This window comes from Phocoena sinus, chromosome 6 (genome assembly GCF_008692025.1).
Source record: "Phocoena sinus isolate mPhoSin1 chromosome 6, mPhoSin1.pri, whole genome shotgun sequence".
Taxonomy (NCBI): domain Eukaryota; kingdom Metazoa; phylum Chordata; class Mammalia; order Artiodactyla; family Phocoenidae; genus Phocoena; species Phocoena sinus.
Window position 1 is genome coordinate 80763717 of NC_045768.1, and position 17184 is coordinate 80780900.

General features: G+C 39.8%; 1 protein-coding gene across 1 annotated transcript in view; it reads right to left on the reverse strand.

Annotated features, from left to right (window-relative positions):
• Nucleotides 1-2241: 2241 nt before the first annotated feature.
• The window catches only part of APTX (aprataxin), an 82933-nt gene continuing 67990 nt past the window's right edge, over nt 2242-17184 (reverse strand). The window contains exon 9 of the mRNA XM_032634439.1: nt 2242-2290. The gene's annotated coding sequence lies outside the window, so the exon portion shown is untranslated. The remainder of the gene's footprint in view (nt 2291-17184) is intronic.

Genomic DNA, 17184 nt, shown 5'->3' on the forward strand with positions numbered 1-17184 from the left:
CTTTCCACAGAGGGATCTCCATATCTAGTTGGTTTCACTGATGAATTCTTCCATTTAAGGAAGAAGAAACAGCAATACTAAGAACACCTCTCTCAGAGAAGACAATCTATAAATTAATGAATTTATCAAATTTACCAGTAAACAAGGTCAATATATAACAAAAATAAAATACCAAAAATAAACCATAAGAAAATAAGATTTGAAAAATGATACAATAGCAACTCTCATCTCCCCCCTTCCCAATATAGCTCAGATTTAATTTCTTTAAATAATTATCTGATGATAAATTTAACACCTTGGAGGAAGTCATAAAGTCTGTATTTAAATAACTGGACTCCTGTTTATCCAACATACATGAATACATGCATGTCTTCCTTTAAGACAGGCCTTCAAGGAAACCCAACATTCCAGATGCCACAATAGTTCCAGGTATATCTGCCTGAGTTCTGCGAGAGAAGAAAGGAAGGTAAATCATACAGCTGGTACAATCCACAAGCTCACCTTCAGTTTATTTTCAAGGAGAACCCTTGTTTCCAAGGGACACTGATTCTGTAAGGAGACCTTCTTGGGCCTGGTTGGAGAACCTCTAAGAAATGTAGACAAAAGGGTAAGGGCCAGAGGTCAAGAAGCCTGGCCAGTGAGCCTCTGAATTTGATGGAGAGCCTGCTCTCAAGACTGTTAACGGTCCCCTCCCACCACTGCATCAGTGACTGTCTGGAAAAATGATTATAACAAGTATAACAAAGTGTTATTAATGCCCTTAATAGGTAACGAACATACAAATATCAATCCAAAAGACCTCTAAGACCCAAAATACAAGTGGGCAACAATCCTGAACAGAGTTTACAGAAAAAAATATTAATACAAATGTTCAATAACCATCTGAAAAGTGTTTGCCTGGGGTAGAAATAAAAATTAAAATGAGTTATCTGTCTTGCCAAACATATTAGCAGAGATTTTTTTAAATAATAATTTTTACACACAAAAAGAGAGATGGGCACCCTCGTATCTACTGGTTGGTATGTTAATATGTCTTCAAAACTGTAGAAGCCTAACAGTAAAAAAGAAATCGAAACAAAGCTAATTCTATTCTAAATGTTATAAAGAAACAAATGCTGTGGGGAAGGGGGTTGATATGTCCTAGCCCACCTCCTGTCTAAGTAAGTTGAAATAGCTCTTATTTGAAATAAGTACTGTCCTCCAGCTATAGCATACAGGAAGACTACTAACTTCTTTTATGCTGTTGACCTGGCTGTTCAATCATGAATCAAGGAATGACCTTAAAAGAGAGCAAATCTACTGGAAAACTATGTTAGAAAAAAGAGTTTGGTACAACATATTTCAGCATTCAGATTGAGAATGTACTCTCAGTATACCTCTCTACCACACACGCACACATACACACACACACACCCAAATACATACCCACCCACCCCCACACACATATTCACACACACATTCACTCATACTCACATATTACATGCACACATAGTTTCTGAAACTGTTTCTTCCCTTTATTTTCAAAACTTTTCAAAACATACCTCCTCTCAATCCTCTAACTTCTTTTTTTTTTGTGGGATCTTTGTTCCTTGACCAGGGATTAAACCCGGGCCACCGCAGTGAAAGCACCAAGAGTCCTAACCACTGGACCGCTTGGGAATTCCCTCAATCCTCTAACTTCTTTTCAGCCACTTTCCCCTCTCTGCCAGCTAGTTTTCCTCTGTCTGCCCCTTAAATACCCCCAAAGGTTCAGATCCTTGCCTTTCTTCTCTTTAAGGTTTATACCTTCTTGCTGAGTGGTCTCAGATTCTACTATTGCTTCAAGAACTATCTCTATCTCAACAACTTCCAAATCCATATCTCCAAACCTGCATGAACTTTCTTCACAAACTACTAGATCTATATAGTTCTTGTATTGCCTTCAAACGTACACATCTAAAATGGAATTTTCCTTTCTTATTCCACCTCGTCTACTTTTTATCCTATTATTTATTCATTCATTCACTGATCCAACAAATAGTTACCAAGGGTCAGTGATTATTGACCACTCATTTTTCCAAGCTAGACACTTGAGAATCCACCTTCATTATTCTCAGCCCTTCTCCTGCTCAGGTCAACCATGTATTCTAACTCAGATAGGTCTCTTAGATTTAGCCCTTTCCTTCATCTCCACCAACACTTTAGCGCCAGTCCTCCTCATCTCTTACCAGGATGCCTGCAGCAACCTCCTATATGTTTTCCCTGCTGGTGAAGTCGGTCCATTTTCCACACAGTTGGCAGAATTATATTCCTAAAAAAAAAAAAATGAGGTCATGCCACTCCCTGTTCTTAAAAGCCTTCATAGCCCATAGCAATGGAGTCTGTGGACCAGATGCATGAGAATCAGCTGGGGAGCTCATTAAGCTATTGCTTTCTGAGCCCCAGAGTGACTGCATCCATCTCCTTGGAGAGGAGGCCTAAGGATCCCCACTTTTAATGAGCTCCCCAGGTGATTCTTGTGCCCGCAAAAGGTGGAGACAAGTTCCTTAGGCAGCAATGCAAGGTCCTCCACCCTCTGGGCCCGGCTGATATGAGTTCCTTCCTCTCTATACTGTGCACCCTACACGTCAGTCACATGGAACTAGTTGCTCTTGCCTAGACACTTCAGGCTCTCCCAGACGTCCACACCTTTCTCTATATGCCACTCCTCTGCCTCCTTCACCTCCTTTAGCAAAGCCTGGTTTATCTTTCTCTGTGAATCCTTCCCTGGCCACCACTCTCTGTTCCATCAGAATCGTCTCTTCCTCATTTGTTCTTCCCAGCCTTTTCCTCACACCTTCATCATGTCCAGGCACTAGCCCTGCTGAATCATAATTTATCTGTTTATGTGGTGGTCTCCCAAATAGCCTATGACCTAATGGTATTATCTGGCAAATTTAAAAATCTTTATAAATGCCTAATGGACTGATTGATTAATTAGTTAACTTCATGCACTAGGTCCATTAGTTTATTTTGCCTGGTATTCATTATGGCAGGCTCACGGGATTCAGCTCTGTCTACAATCTACAGTACTATTAGAAAAAAACTAAAGTTTTTTCGTGATGGGGAAAAACCACCATTACCATGTAAACCAGGCAAGCCTCTGGAATTTAAAGGTTCTAACCCTATAACAAGTTAGATCACCAGAAAACTCCCTATTTTAGCCACCCACATTCCTCATAGAATTATAATTTGACGTAATGCTCTACTGTCACTGTGATGGTTAATTTTCTGGGTCAACTTGACTGGGCCTTGAGGGTGCCCAGACATTTGGACAAACATTATTCTGGGTGTGTCTGTGAGGGTGTTTCTGGATGAGATTAACATTTGAATTGGAAGACTGAGTAAAGCAGATTGCCCTCCTCAATGTGGGTGGGTCTCATCCAATCAACTGAAGAACTTAGAACAAGAAGGCTGAGTAAGAGGGAATTCCTCCTGCCTGAGTATTTAAGTTGGGACACTTGCCTTTTCCTGCCTCTGGACTCAGACTGAAACATCAGCTCTTCTTGGGTCTAGAGCCTGCCTGCTTTCAGACTGGAATTTACACCATCAGCTTTCTTGATTCTCAGGCCTTTGTACTCAGGCTGAAACTACATGTTGGCTTTCCTGGGTCTCCAGCTTGCCACATGCAGATCTTGAGACCTCTCAGCCTCCATAATCACATGAACAAATTCCTTATCCTAAATGTTTGTTTTATATACACATCCTATTGGTTCTGTTTTTCTGAAGAGCCCTAATACAGTCACCAAGTGGCCATTTTGAAAGATGTTTCTATATTTTCCCCCGTTGAAAACCTTGTCTATTATGTTAAGTGCTCCACTGAAACGGTTAAACACAACGTGAGTGTGCTGCTGATGTCCAAATGTATGGCACTTCCCTGAGCTCCACACTCATGTATCCCACTGTCCACTTCACATCTCAACTGAGTTGTCTCATAAATAACTCAAATTGAACATGTCCAAACAGAACTCGTATTTTTGCTCCCCAAACCAGCTTATGCCCAGTCTTCATTATCTCAAAAGATGGACCCTCATCGATCCATGTGCTCAGGCCAAAAACTTAAAGCAATCTCAACCCACACTTTCTCTCACTTCCTTCATGCAGCTAATCAGCAAGTCTTGTTGATTCTACTTGAATCTGAACACTTAATACCATTTCCACCAGCTTCCTCCTGGACCAGCCACCATCATCTCTCACCCAGACTTTTCCCACAGCCTCCCAATTGCTCTCTGCTTCCACTCTTGCCTCCTGCAATGTTCTATTCTCCATACAGTAGCCAGTGGGAACTAGAATTAGACACTCCCTGCTCAAAACTTCCCAACAGTTCCCCAATCACACTTGAGGAAAAAATCCAAATCTCTACGAAGCCATACATGGCTACTTTCTCTAGCTTCATCTCCTACCAGTCCCCTGCCACTTGCCCCACCACTGCTATTTCCCCCATCCCACTATGTGCAAATCTTCTCCCACTGGTCGTTTCTCAAATATATCAAGTTTTTTCCTACCTATGGGCCTTGGAGCCTGCTGTTCCCTCTCCTGAAATGGTCTTTGCAGAGCTCACCCCCTCTCCTCATTCAGGTATCTGTTCGGATACCACCTTCTCCGACAGACCTTTCTTCTCCTGACTTCCTAGCATGATTTACCACATTAATTCACTTTATTTGCCTTCGGAGCATTCACCTACTACCTGATGGTACTTTATTTACTAACTTGTTTGTTGACTCTCTCTCTTCAATAAACTATAAACCTCATAAGGTCAGAGAATTTGTTTTTCTTGTATATATTCATATCCATGGTGTCTGGAACACATATGTACACAATAAATAAATGGGTGGATTCTTCTTAGTATGTAGTACCAAAAAACATTCAATATTTGCAAACTGATACGTATCCTCTTATGAGATACAGAAATCACATGATTCATCATGTTTCCCTTTTTCTTAACTTCCAAGAAGCCCAATTCTTAATTTTGTACTCAAGCCCAACAACTTACCTTAAATTGGGTTTCCTTTTTAATTATCTCTCCATTACATGAATCTTGATCTTTTATCATTATTGCAACATTTTATAGAGCTATCTTTTATTATAAACCATCTTGATTCCTTTGTGTAGGCAGACTATAAAAATCAATACATACTTGTCCTCTGTTGTTTTTTTGATTCATGTGTGTTAATACTATCTCTCCAACATGACTAAGTTTCTTGAAAGCTGACCTATATATAACTGCCCTTCATATGCCCTCAAGCACATATCAAGGGGTAGAACTTATATTTGCTCAATAACATTCTTTTTTTTTTCCTTTTAGGTCCCAAGACTCTTTTTTTAAATTATTTTTATGGGAGTATAGTTGATTTGTGTACAGCAAAGTGAATCTGTTTCAATAATATTCATAATGTACTGACTTCTTCACTCATTGATCAATAGCACAACCACACTTTGGTTACAAGTGAATAAGCTAGGGTCTAGAGAAAATTGTCATTTCCCTTTCAGAAAGTGGACAAAAATTTGTTAGAAGTGAGAGAGCAGGAGTTACGTTATATAAAAGAGAACTTGACTTGGTAAGCTGGACTGGGAGGACATCACAGGCACAGTTAAGCCTGACACAAAGTTTAGTGGCAGAAAACCTAGAAGAGGTGAAAGGTTCTCCAAGAAAATGCCCTGGTAAACCTGGTGGAGGGGAAGTGAAGTAAGGGAAGGAAAGAAATTTGAGGATGCCTGGAGGTGGGCCTTGAAGAAAGGTGAAGGTATTGATCCAAATCTTGCTAGAGAAATAATGAAGACCCCTTGGCAGAGTGAATGGGGTTGAGGGGAGGCGGGATCAATTTGGGATTAAAGGGATGGAAACAGTGAAGGCTTTGTCATTAGCACTGCTTGAGAACTACCTGGAGGTGGGAACCCTAGAGACAACCCTGTGGGATGTCTGATGTCTAGACTGAGGTTATAGAGACAAGACAGAAAAAAGAGAGAGAGGGAGATGTAAAGTTCTGATAGAAATCTGGCACGACTGCCCCTTCACCATTAATTCTTGACGTTCAGCAAAAAGCCCAGCACTAAACATGAAGGCCAGCGGGCAGGAGTAGATGCTGGCATGGTGGATGCAGCAACTGTCCCCACTGGCATCTTTCCAGCCCCCAGGCACTCCACATCTTCACAAAACTCTTTGGGAGCAGCTGCAGTGCTAGACAAGGTTTTAAGTTTCTAGGTATTTCTGTGTAGGTATTTCCCCACCCCCCCAACATGCCTCCAGAATCTACAACTTGCATTCCTCACAGCAGGAGAGGGCCGAAGACCCTCCCCATTAAATAGGATGGAAAAAACAAAAATGAAAAGCAGACACCCCACATCCACAGCCTCTGTTTCAGCACCCAGAGCCTTCTACTGGATACTCTGCTCAAACTTTAATGTCTACATCGAGGCCCAGAAATAGCAGGGACAAAATGTGAAGTTTCATCTGAAAATTGTGCCAAATAACTGCATGTTAATCAGAGTAACTTATATAATATGCCAGAGTTTTGTGGGGGTTTTAATGCTCTCAAAATACAGTTATCCGATGCTGAGACACTTACCTATTCCAGAGCAGGAAACAGATGGTAGCTAGTTTCAACATGTGAGGGAGAGCACTTTTGCTCAGAGGACTTTTTGCCCTAACATTGGACCAGACCTAGAACCACTTGGCATATTCAAAATCCCCTGTGAACATTCATTAAATGATGCATTATTAACACCACCAAGAAATCAGGCTACCCTGATGCAAAAGCTGAGAGGTCACTCATAAATCTAATTGGTATATACAGGCCAAATGGAATAAATTCACAATAAATCTTAGGAGAAATGGTCCACTAGCAGCTTCCACTCCCCCCATACCTATAGCGGCACAGCCAGACCCATACAAGATCCACTCCATCATCAACGCATGTGTTCGCTGAACACTTACTATCTTCCAAGCACTATGTTTACATCATCATCTCATGTAAGCCTTCCAAGAACCCTGCAAGGTAAGTACCACTATCACCCCATTTCACAGATAAGGAAACTCATCAAGATTAAGCCCTCACCCAGTTGGTGGAGCTGGCATTTGGACCCATGTGTCCTCACTCAAGAGCTCCCATTCTTAGCATTTAAAGCTACACTGTCTCCCAAGTGATGGCACAGGGTCAATAAGGAGAGATGCCAAAATGAGGTACATCGTCCCTCACAACTGCCTCTAAAGAGAAAGAAACGGTTGCAACTGAACAGGGGAAATGGAGTTCACGTCAGACGCAGAGGAGATGGGACCTCTTAAAGCTCTAAGTACAATAACTCTGAATACAAGTGGCTTTGTTTGTTGAATTAAACTACAGTATCAGCTGATAAAGTATTGCATCAATCGTTTTCACTTAAAGCAGTTTATAACATTTGAAGTTTCCTCCTAAAAAACAAATATTTGGGCTTAATAAAACACCTTCCAAATGATTTCTGGGGAGATGAAACATCTGAAAAGACTTTACCAATTGATCTCAATGCAGAGATACTTTTAAAAACAAAAACTCTAAGCCCTGGGTCTCAGCTCCCTGCAGAACACACACACACACACACACACCATATTCATCACACACACCTACTACACAGACAATGCACTTACACCACAAGCAAACATACACACACACGACACACACACTTATCACCAAAAAATACACCATAAATATACACACATACACCACATACATATATATAATACATATATAGCCAACACACATCCACCACATATATGCACATATACTACAAGACACCCATGCCACAGAAATCACACACACACTCCACACACTAGCAGTAAAGTGGCATGTGCTATTTGTATTTGTGATCCCCTTTCTGCATCCCTTTATGGTGTAACTGCACCTTTCATTTTCAATTTGAAGTGTACAGCTCTGTAGGGACAATTGTTTTAAATTTGAGAATGCCTGAATTAAATAACAATTTTAATTAATTTTATAGTCAAAAATGCAGTTCAGGGACTTCCCTGGCAGTCCAGTGGTTAAGACTCCATGCTTCCACTGCAGGGGGTGCGGGTTGGATCCCTGGTCTGGGAACTAAGATCCCGCATGCTGCGCTGTGCAACCGGAAAAAAAAATGCAGTTTACACTAGCAGAAAAAAAAAGTATGGGGCTTCAAAAATTATGCTCTTAAGCCTACTGAGTCACTGTAATTTTAAAATTTTGAATCTGCCATTAGTGGGAGAAAGGAAATCTATTTTGTAATCTGGCACATTCTTATGATGAGTCTCTTACTGTGACTCATGCCATAGGTGCCCTGTGCAAATGTAAAAGAAAATAACCAGATTAATACGTGAGAAGAATTTCAATGATGGGAGAGAGGTTGTTGGGGTGAATCAAGCCTTTCCCACCCTTCACTGACTTGGAGCCCCTCAGAGTGCCCACATCAGGTTAAAACAATCTCACAGAGTTGAGAAGAACTTCATAGCACACCAGCAGAACAAAAGAGAGGATTTTTCAACTTGCCCTGACCTACACTACTCCCTTTGTCCACTGAAGAACACTCTCTTAAACCTAACAGACTATCCTCTATTTCTTTTATTCTCCTAATTAAAAACCTTATGGCTAAACGCAAGTGGCCTCAACTGCCTTCAAGCATAGTATAGCCCTGGGGTGAGGAGCAGGGGTGAGAACGGTGGAGAGAGAAAAGAAGCAAGTCAAGCCATGTACGCACTGTTATATTTAAAGAAGATAACCAACAAGGACCTACTGTACAGCACAGGGAACTCTGCTCAATATTCTGTAATAACTTAAATGGGAAAAGAATTTGAAAAAGAATAGATACCTATACATGTATAACTGAATCACTTTGCCGTACACCTGAAACTAACACACTATTGTTAATCAACTATATTCAAGGTACTTCCCTGGTGGTCCAGTGGTAAAGAATCCGCCTTCCAACGCAGGGGACACGGGTTCAATCCCTGGTCAGGGAACTAAGATCCCACATGTCACAGGGCAACTAAGCCCACAGGCCACAACTACTGAGCTCGCGTGCCTCAACTAGAGAAAGAAAACCCGCACACCACAACTGGAGAGAAGGCCGCGCGCCGCAATGAGAGATCCCACATGCCTCAGTGAAGATCCCACGTGCTGCAACTAACACACACAACACAGCCAAAAAATAAAATAAAATAAATAAAATGTTTTTTTAATTCTTTTTTAAAAAAGCCTTTTAAAAAATCCCTTATACTCCAATATAAAATAAAATTTTTAAAAAAAGAAGAAGAAAGAAGTCAAGGAAGTGAATTAATGGGAGATGAGGCTCAGTGGGTTCCTCTATGAGTGGGTTTCTCAGAGGAGGGGTGGGAATGAAGGAGGTGGGAAGAGCATAGGGCTGAGGAAAGTGGGTGATGCACATAACTCAGAAGTGTGTGCCTAATTCTCAATGTTAACATGTGCCAAATAAGCTTACACTAAATACATTTTATACATTGACTTAATGAGTTTGGTTTACTTTGCAATTTGGGGTTATCTATGATCATGTAATTATCTCACCCTATGCATTGTGTTTAAGTTTCTGGTTTCAGGGGGCAAAACCGTTGAGAACTTTTTTTTTTTTGGCCGCACCGAGCAGCATGTGGAATATTAGTTCCCTACCAGGGATCGAACCATGCCCCTTGCAGTGGAAGCACAGTCTTAAATAACTACTGTATCGCCAGGGAAGTCCCAAAGAACTTTTTCTTTAATTTACTATTGTAGAAGAAATGAGGAATATGTTTTTATATAAATGTTGGTTGCAATTCGCCTTTAAGGAAGGTCTTTGAAGTTTACTGTGAATCATTACGACACTGAACAATTCATTGTTTCTCTTCCTAAAAACCACTTTAAAATAATATAATTTATATAAACAATATAATTTATCTAAATGATAGTTCGTAAGTGCCAGAGACAATAATTAAACAAAGGGTTTATTGTGTGCTACAGGAAAGGAACTAACAGGATTTTTTTAGGACTAAAAAAGTTCTTATCTTCTCCCTCGGTGTCAGGAGCTGGAGGATAGTTCAATCAAGGCAAATGCATCTGTCTTGGAGACTTTTCTTGAACCTTCAAAATCTAGCTAACAAGCCCTTTACTGCTAAGTTGACTTCTATTATTAAGTGGGAAAAATTTATTTGTTATCATAATTTTCTTTCTTTCTAAAGATTTATGTGTTTTTCTAACAACCAAGTTGACATAATTTGAAAATAACACATTTTCAAGGTACAGATAATTTCCATGCTCTGTAATTCATCACAGGGCATTAAACTTAGAGAACAATTTCCTTCATTTAAAAAAATTCACATATCCCTGAATAGAAAAACAGAAAATGAGAAATCAAGCCTCTTACAAATATAGATATGTTTTAGGATGAAGTCAGGGATATCCAATATTACAACTATTATTTAATATTGCCTTGAATATTTTGGCAAATGGGAGTGGGAAGAAGGCAATAAAAAGCAACAAGTATAACTATCAGAAAGAAGAAAGAATTATCACATGATACTCTATCTAGAAACTTTGGGAAATCAATCAGAACTAATTAGAACTAATCAGACTATTCACTAAGGGGCTAGTTATGAAACAAATTACTAACTTTCCTTTATATTAGCAATAGACCGAAAAATATAAATTGCACTCCAAGCGCAACAGGATCTCATTATACATAAAGAATAACCACTAGGAATAAACTTAAGAAGAAATGTGGAGGATATAGATTGAAAGAAAATTACAAAAGTATGCTGTAAGTCATAAAGGAAGATTTGAATCAAATTGTTTCCAGGGAAGTGCAAGAGCCGTAAGACCGAAGTCCACCCAGGCCCACTGAGACCCCATTCAAGACCAAAACCAGTGACTGAGTGACACCCAAACCTAGAAAACTAGGCTTCCTGCAGGATTCTAGTCATCAGTCATTGGACAATGGGGAAGACACTATGTCAAAGGCATCACCAGGTTCATCTGTCACCATGTTTTAGTGGTAATGAGATTTCACACACACAAAAATACACTCAAGTGGAGTTGGACTATCTCCACGGATTGCCAGGTTTCCTGGGGTAGGACTGTGTTACCCTATATTAGCAAAAGTAATGCTTGCCACTGTAAAGAACGATAAGCCCATTTTCTCAATAGCCAAACAAAATGAAAACTACTTTCTTGCTTATTTAGAAGTCCAATCAGCCTGGGATAAGGAAAAAGGAGAGAAGCCAGGTTGATGAAGGCCCTTGCCATCTTCAACACATGAATTTTCGGGTTGCCCTGAACATCAAAGTCCCACCAGCAGATGGGAGAAAATGGAGAAGAATATTGTTTATGAGCCAGCTCTGAATGAGGTGCCCCTCACTTCTGCTCACATTCCGTAGCTACAACTCAGTCTCATGGCCAACCTAACTGCAAGGGAGCCCAGGAAGGGGGCTCGCACTGCTTCCCTACCCCAACTAAAAGAACGGACAATTGGGTTTATTCAACAGGCAAAGAAAGAGCTGCCCAGTTGCTGATATCTTCTTCATATAACTGGAGCTTCCCCTTTAAAGAGTTAATTTTTAAATTTTACACATATTGATGCATAACAATTTTTCTGTTTCAACAGAGGGGGCAATAATGAAACTTTTCCTATGGCTCAGGAGCTTGATGATGTATATCAGCTCTCCTCCTGGGACTGTGGTCAGGAACTCTTGAGGAATTACTGATACTTTCCCTCTATACTAAAATGCTCTAGATCACTATCTTTTTTTTTTAAACCCTTGGGTCATTTGAAATGTCTTTTCTGAATCCTTCCTCCGAACAGAATGGCACCTGTCACTTCTTGCTGCTGTCATCACACAGGTTTCTAGCAGTTCATTTCCCCTCTAATGTCGTACTTCTACTAAGGATTTATAATAAGGTAAAAAAAATTGAGTGTGAAGTAAAAGCAAAAAGTTGGCTCAGACTGAGGCCCACTCCTGAGTAAAGATTGTGAATTTCTATCACACGGACCTGCTAGCCTTGACTTTTGTTATCCAATATCTTTTTGAAATTTTTTCTTCCAAGTTTTTACTGCTTTTAGCAGTTACAAAAAAACAAGTATGTTGGTTTAGGATATGATCCTAGAAAAGAAAACAAAATTATGCCTCAAAGAGAATCACTTTACAAATAGTCCTAACTGTGAAGAAAATTAAATAATAAAAAATAACAAAACTAGAATAGTAACTAACAAGGAGAGAGGTCTGCAATATATTGTTAGGTAGGAAAATAAACAAGCTGCAAAACAGCATTTAGAGTGTAACCCCATTTTTGTAAAAAAAAAAAGGCGTATTTTTGTACATGCATAGAAAAACCTTAAGGAATGTGCAGTCATTTTCTCTAAGGTGTGGGATTGGTGACAAATTTTACTTTCAATGCCATTTATTTATGTGTTTTATATTTTATAAGAAGCAGATTTTTTGTAAGCATAAAAAATAGTAAAGATGTTAAAATTCACACTGTCTTCTCAGAGTATAAGCTCCTGGAAGACATGGATGACAGATGAGCACTCCTCTGTATACTGCCTACTGCCACAAATAAGGGGATTCTTAATAAACACTAATATAAACACTGATCTTTATAGACTAAAAATACAAACAGGAGTCTTGAGCTCAGAGTCGATCTCATAGACCAGGCAGGCTCCAGGAAAGTGCTGATGACTTTCCCCTTGGAACACTTCTGCCTGGAAACCTGCTGGAGACCATATTAAGCAGAGTTTCAAGAGCCCATCAAAGGAGCTTATGCTAACCAGAGCCACACTCTAACCTATACTAGAATCATGATGAAAATGTACTCAGCTGGGGAAAAAACTCTGGATAACTATACTGTGTTATAAAGGTTTTCCAGAATCTACTTCACAAAACATTGATCATTTAGTGTGTGAAACCAACATGCACATAGTAGGCTTTTGCCTCTTGGTGTATACTGAGGGGATCCCACAAGACACCTTCTGCCCAGCACTTTCTCTCTACCCTGCATGAAACTCTATAAGACATTCACAAGAATTAAGGTATGAACTCCAGAATACTCCAGTTTAAATGAAAATACATTTGCTAGGAAAGTAATGTATCAGTAAGCTATTGCCCCCAGAATGCTGCTTAACAGATTGACCCCAAACCAAGGGGCATGCACCAAGAAGCATTTATTCTCGTGTTCATAAATCTTCATGTGTGATGGAACAGCTCAGCCTCATGCCGTGGGTGTGTGTGTTCGTTGAGGGAGCTATGCTCCACATGCCATGATTCTTCTGGGAATAGTTTTCATACTTAGTCAGTCTTAAAAGGAGGACACTAAAGAAATAGGACAGGAGGAAGGGGGGAAATGGGGTCTAAAAATACGTAGCACTCTGGACATTGCCTATGAGGGAGGAAAGGCTGGGGGAGGTGCCACAGGAGAGGTTTCTGGAAGAGAACATAATAAAACAGAACACCCGGGCTTCCCTGGTGGCGCAGTGGTTGAGAGTCTGCCTGCCGATGCAGGGGGCACGGGTTCGTGCCCCAGTCCGGGAAGAGGCACAACAGTGAGAGGCCCGCGTACCACAAAAAAAAAAAAAAAAAAAAAAAAAAAAAAAAAAAACAGAACACCCTCATGAATGAAATTCACTGATGAAAATTCAGAAATGAAGAAAAACAAGATAAGACAGCAGGAAGACATAGATACATGAGTGTAAAAGAAAATGACAGAGAAAGACAAGTTTTAAGAAACCTGTACATAGAAGTAAAACTGTTCAAGCACAATGTGTTTCTCCATTTGAAACTAGCATTTCTTTTTTTTTTTTTTTTTTTTTCCCCGTTACGCAGGCGTCTCACTGCTGTGGCCTCTCCCGTTGCGGGGCACAGGCTCCGGACACACAGGCTCAGCAGCCATGGCTCACGGGCCCCGCCGCTTCGCAGCATGTGGGATCTTCCCGGACCAGGGCACGAACCCGTGTCCCCTGAATCGGCAGGCAGACTCTCAACCACTGCGCCACCAGGGAAGCCCTGAAACTAGCATTTCTTGTATGGCCATCCCTGATTCATAATCTGAAAGAGGTTGCAAACCGCTATGAGAATATCTCTGTAAGAATCATTTCTACAAGAAAAACAAGTGTTCGAGTGTGTGTGTATGTGTATGTGTGTACAGGTTTTTTAAAATATAATTTTATTATTTTTTATACAGCAGGCTCTCATTAGTTATCTATTTTATACATATTAGTGTATACATGTCAATCCCAATCTCCCAATTCATCCCACCAACACCACCACACCCCGGCTTACCACATCAATGTCCATATGTTTGTTCTCTACATCTGTGTCTCTATTTCTGCCTTGCAAGTGGGTTCATCTGTACCATTTTTCTAGATTCCACATACATGCGTTAATATACGATATTTGTTTTTCTCTTTCTGACTTACTTCACTCTGTATGACAGTCTCTAGGTCCATCCACGTCTCTACAAATGACCCAATTTCATTCCTTTGTATGGCTGGGTAATACTCCATTGTATATACATAACACATCTTTATCCATTGGTCTGTTGATGGGCATTTAAGTTGTTTCCATGACCTGGCTATTGTAAATAGTGCTGCAATGAACATTGGAGTGCATGTGTCTTTTTGAATTATGGTTTTCTCTGGGTATATGCCTAGTAGTGGGATTGCTGGGTCATATGGTAATTCTATTTTTAGTTTTTTAAGGAACCTCCATACTGTTCTCCATAGTGGCTGTATCAATTTACATTCCCACAAACTCCATACCCTCTAAAGCATTTGTTGTTTGTAATTTTCTGATGATGCCCATTCTAACTGGTGTGAGTTTTGATGTTTGCATTTCTCTAATAATTAGTGATGTTGAGCAGCTTTTCATGTGCTTCTTGGCCATCTGTATGTCTTCTTTGCAGAAATGTCTATTTAGGTCTTCTGCCCATTTTTTCATTGAGTTGTTTGTTTTTTTGATATTGAGCTGCATGAGCTGTTTGTATATTTTGTAGATTAATCTTTTTTAACATCTTTATTGGAGTATAATTGCTTTACAATGGTGTGTTAGTTTCTGCTTTATAATAAAGTGAATCAGCTATACATATACCTATAACCCCATATCTCCTCCCTCTTGCGTCTCCCTCCCATCCTCCCTATCCCACCCCTCTAGGTGGTCACAAAGCACCGAGCTGATCTCCCTGTGCTATGCGGCTGCTTCCCACTAGCTACCTATTTTACATTTGGTAGTGTATATATGTCCATGCCACTCTCTCACTTCGTCCCAGCTTACCCTTCCCCTCCCCGTGTCCTCAAGTCCATTCTCTATGTCTGTGTCTTTATTCCTGTCCTGCCCCTACGTTCTTCAGAACCAATTTTTTTTTATATACATGTGTTAGCATATGGTGTTTGTTTTTCTCTTTCTAACTTACTTCACTCTGTATGACTGACTCTAGGTCCATCCACCTCACTACAAATAACTCAATTTCGTCTCTTTTTATAGCTGAGAAATGTTCTGCTATATATATGTGCCACAACTTTATTCATTCATCTGTCAATGGACAGTTAGGTTGCTTCCATGCCCTGCCTATAGTAAACAGAGCTGCAATGAACATTTCGGTACATAACTCTTTTTGAATTATGGTTTTCTCAGGGTATATGCCCAGTAGTGGGACTGTTGGGTCATATGGTAGTCCTATTTTTAGTTTTTTAAGGAACTTCCATAATGTTCTCCATAGTGGCTCTATCAGTTTACATTCCCACCAACAGTGCAAGAGGGTTCCCTTTTCTCCACACCCTCTTCAGCATTTATTGTTTGTAGATTTTTTGATGATGGCCATTCTGACTGGTGTGAGGTGATAACTCACTGTAGTTTTGATTTGCATTTCTCTAATGATTAGTGATGTTGAGCATCCTTTCATGTGTTTGCTGGCAATCTGTATATCTTCTTTGGAGAAATGTCTATTTAGGTCTTCTGCCCATTTTTGGATTGGGTTGTTTGTTTTCTTGATATTGAGCTGCTTGTAAAATTTGAAGATTAATCCTTTGTCAGCTGCTTCATTTGCAAATATTTTCTCCCATTCTGAGGGTTGTCTTTTCGTCTTGTTTATGGTTTCTTTTGCTGTGCAAAAGCTTTTAAGTTTCATTAGGTCCCATTTGTTTATTTTTGTTTTTATTTCCATTTCTCTAGGAGGTGGGTCAAAAAGGATCTTGCTGTGATTTATGTCATAGAGTGTTCTGCCTATGTTTTCCTCTAAGAGTTTTATAGTGTCTGGCCATAAATTTAGGTCTTTAATCCATTTTGAGTATATTTTTGTGTATGGTGTTAGGGAGTGTTCTAATCTCATTCTTTTACATGTAGCCGTCCAGTTTTCCCAGCACCACTCATTGAAGAAACTCTCTTTCCTCCATTGTATATTCTTGCCTCCTTTATCAAAAATAAGGTGGCCATAGGTGCGTGGGTTTATCTCTGGGCTTTCTATCCTGTTCCATTGATCTATCTTTCTGTTTTTGTGCCAGTACCATATTGTCTTCATTACTGTAGCTTTGTAGTATAGTCTGAAGTCAGGAAGTCTGATTCCTCCAGCTCGGTTTTTTTCCCTCAAGATTGCTTTGGCTATTTGGGGTCTTTTGTGTCTCCATACAAATTTAAGATTTTTTTCTTCTAGTTCTGTTAAAAATGCCATTGGTAATTTGATAGGGATTGCATTGAACCTGTAGATTGCTTTGTGTAGTATAGTCATTATCACAATATTGATTCTTCCAATCCAAGAACATGGTATATCTCTACATCTGTTTCTGTCATCTTTGATTTCTTTCATCAGTGTCTTACAGTTTTCTAAGTACAGGTCTTTTATCTCCTTAGGTAGGTTTATTCCTAGGTATTTTATTCTTTTTGTTGCAATGGTGAATGGGATTGTTTCCTTAATTTCATTTTCTGATCTTCCGTTGTTAGTGTATAGGAATGCAAGATATTTCTGTGCATTAATTTTGTATCCTGCAACTTTACTAAATACATTGATGAGCTCTGCTAGTTTTCTGGTGGCATCTTTAGGATTATCTATGTATAGAACTACGTCATCTGCAAACAGTGACTGTTTTACTTCTTCTCTTCCAATTTGTATTCCTTTTATTTCTTTTTCTTCTCTGATTGCCATGGCTAGGACTTCCAAAACTATGTTGAATAATAGTGGCAAGGGTGGACAT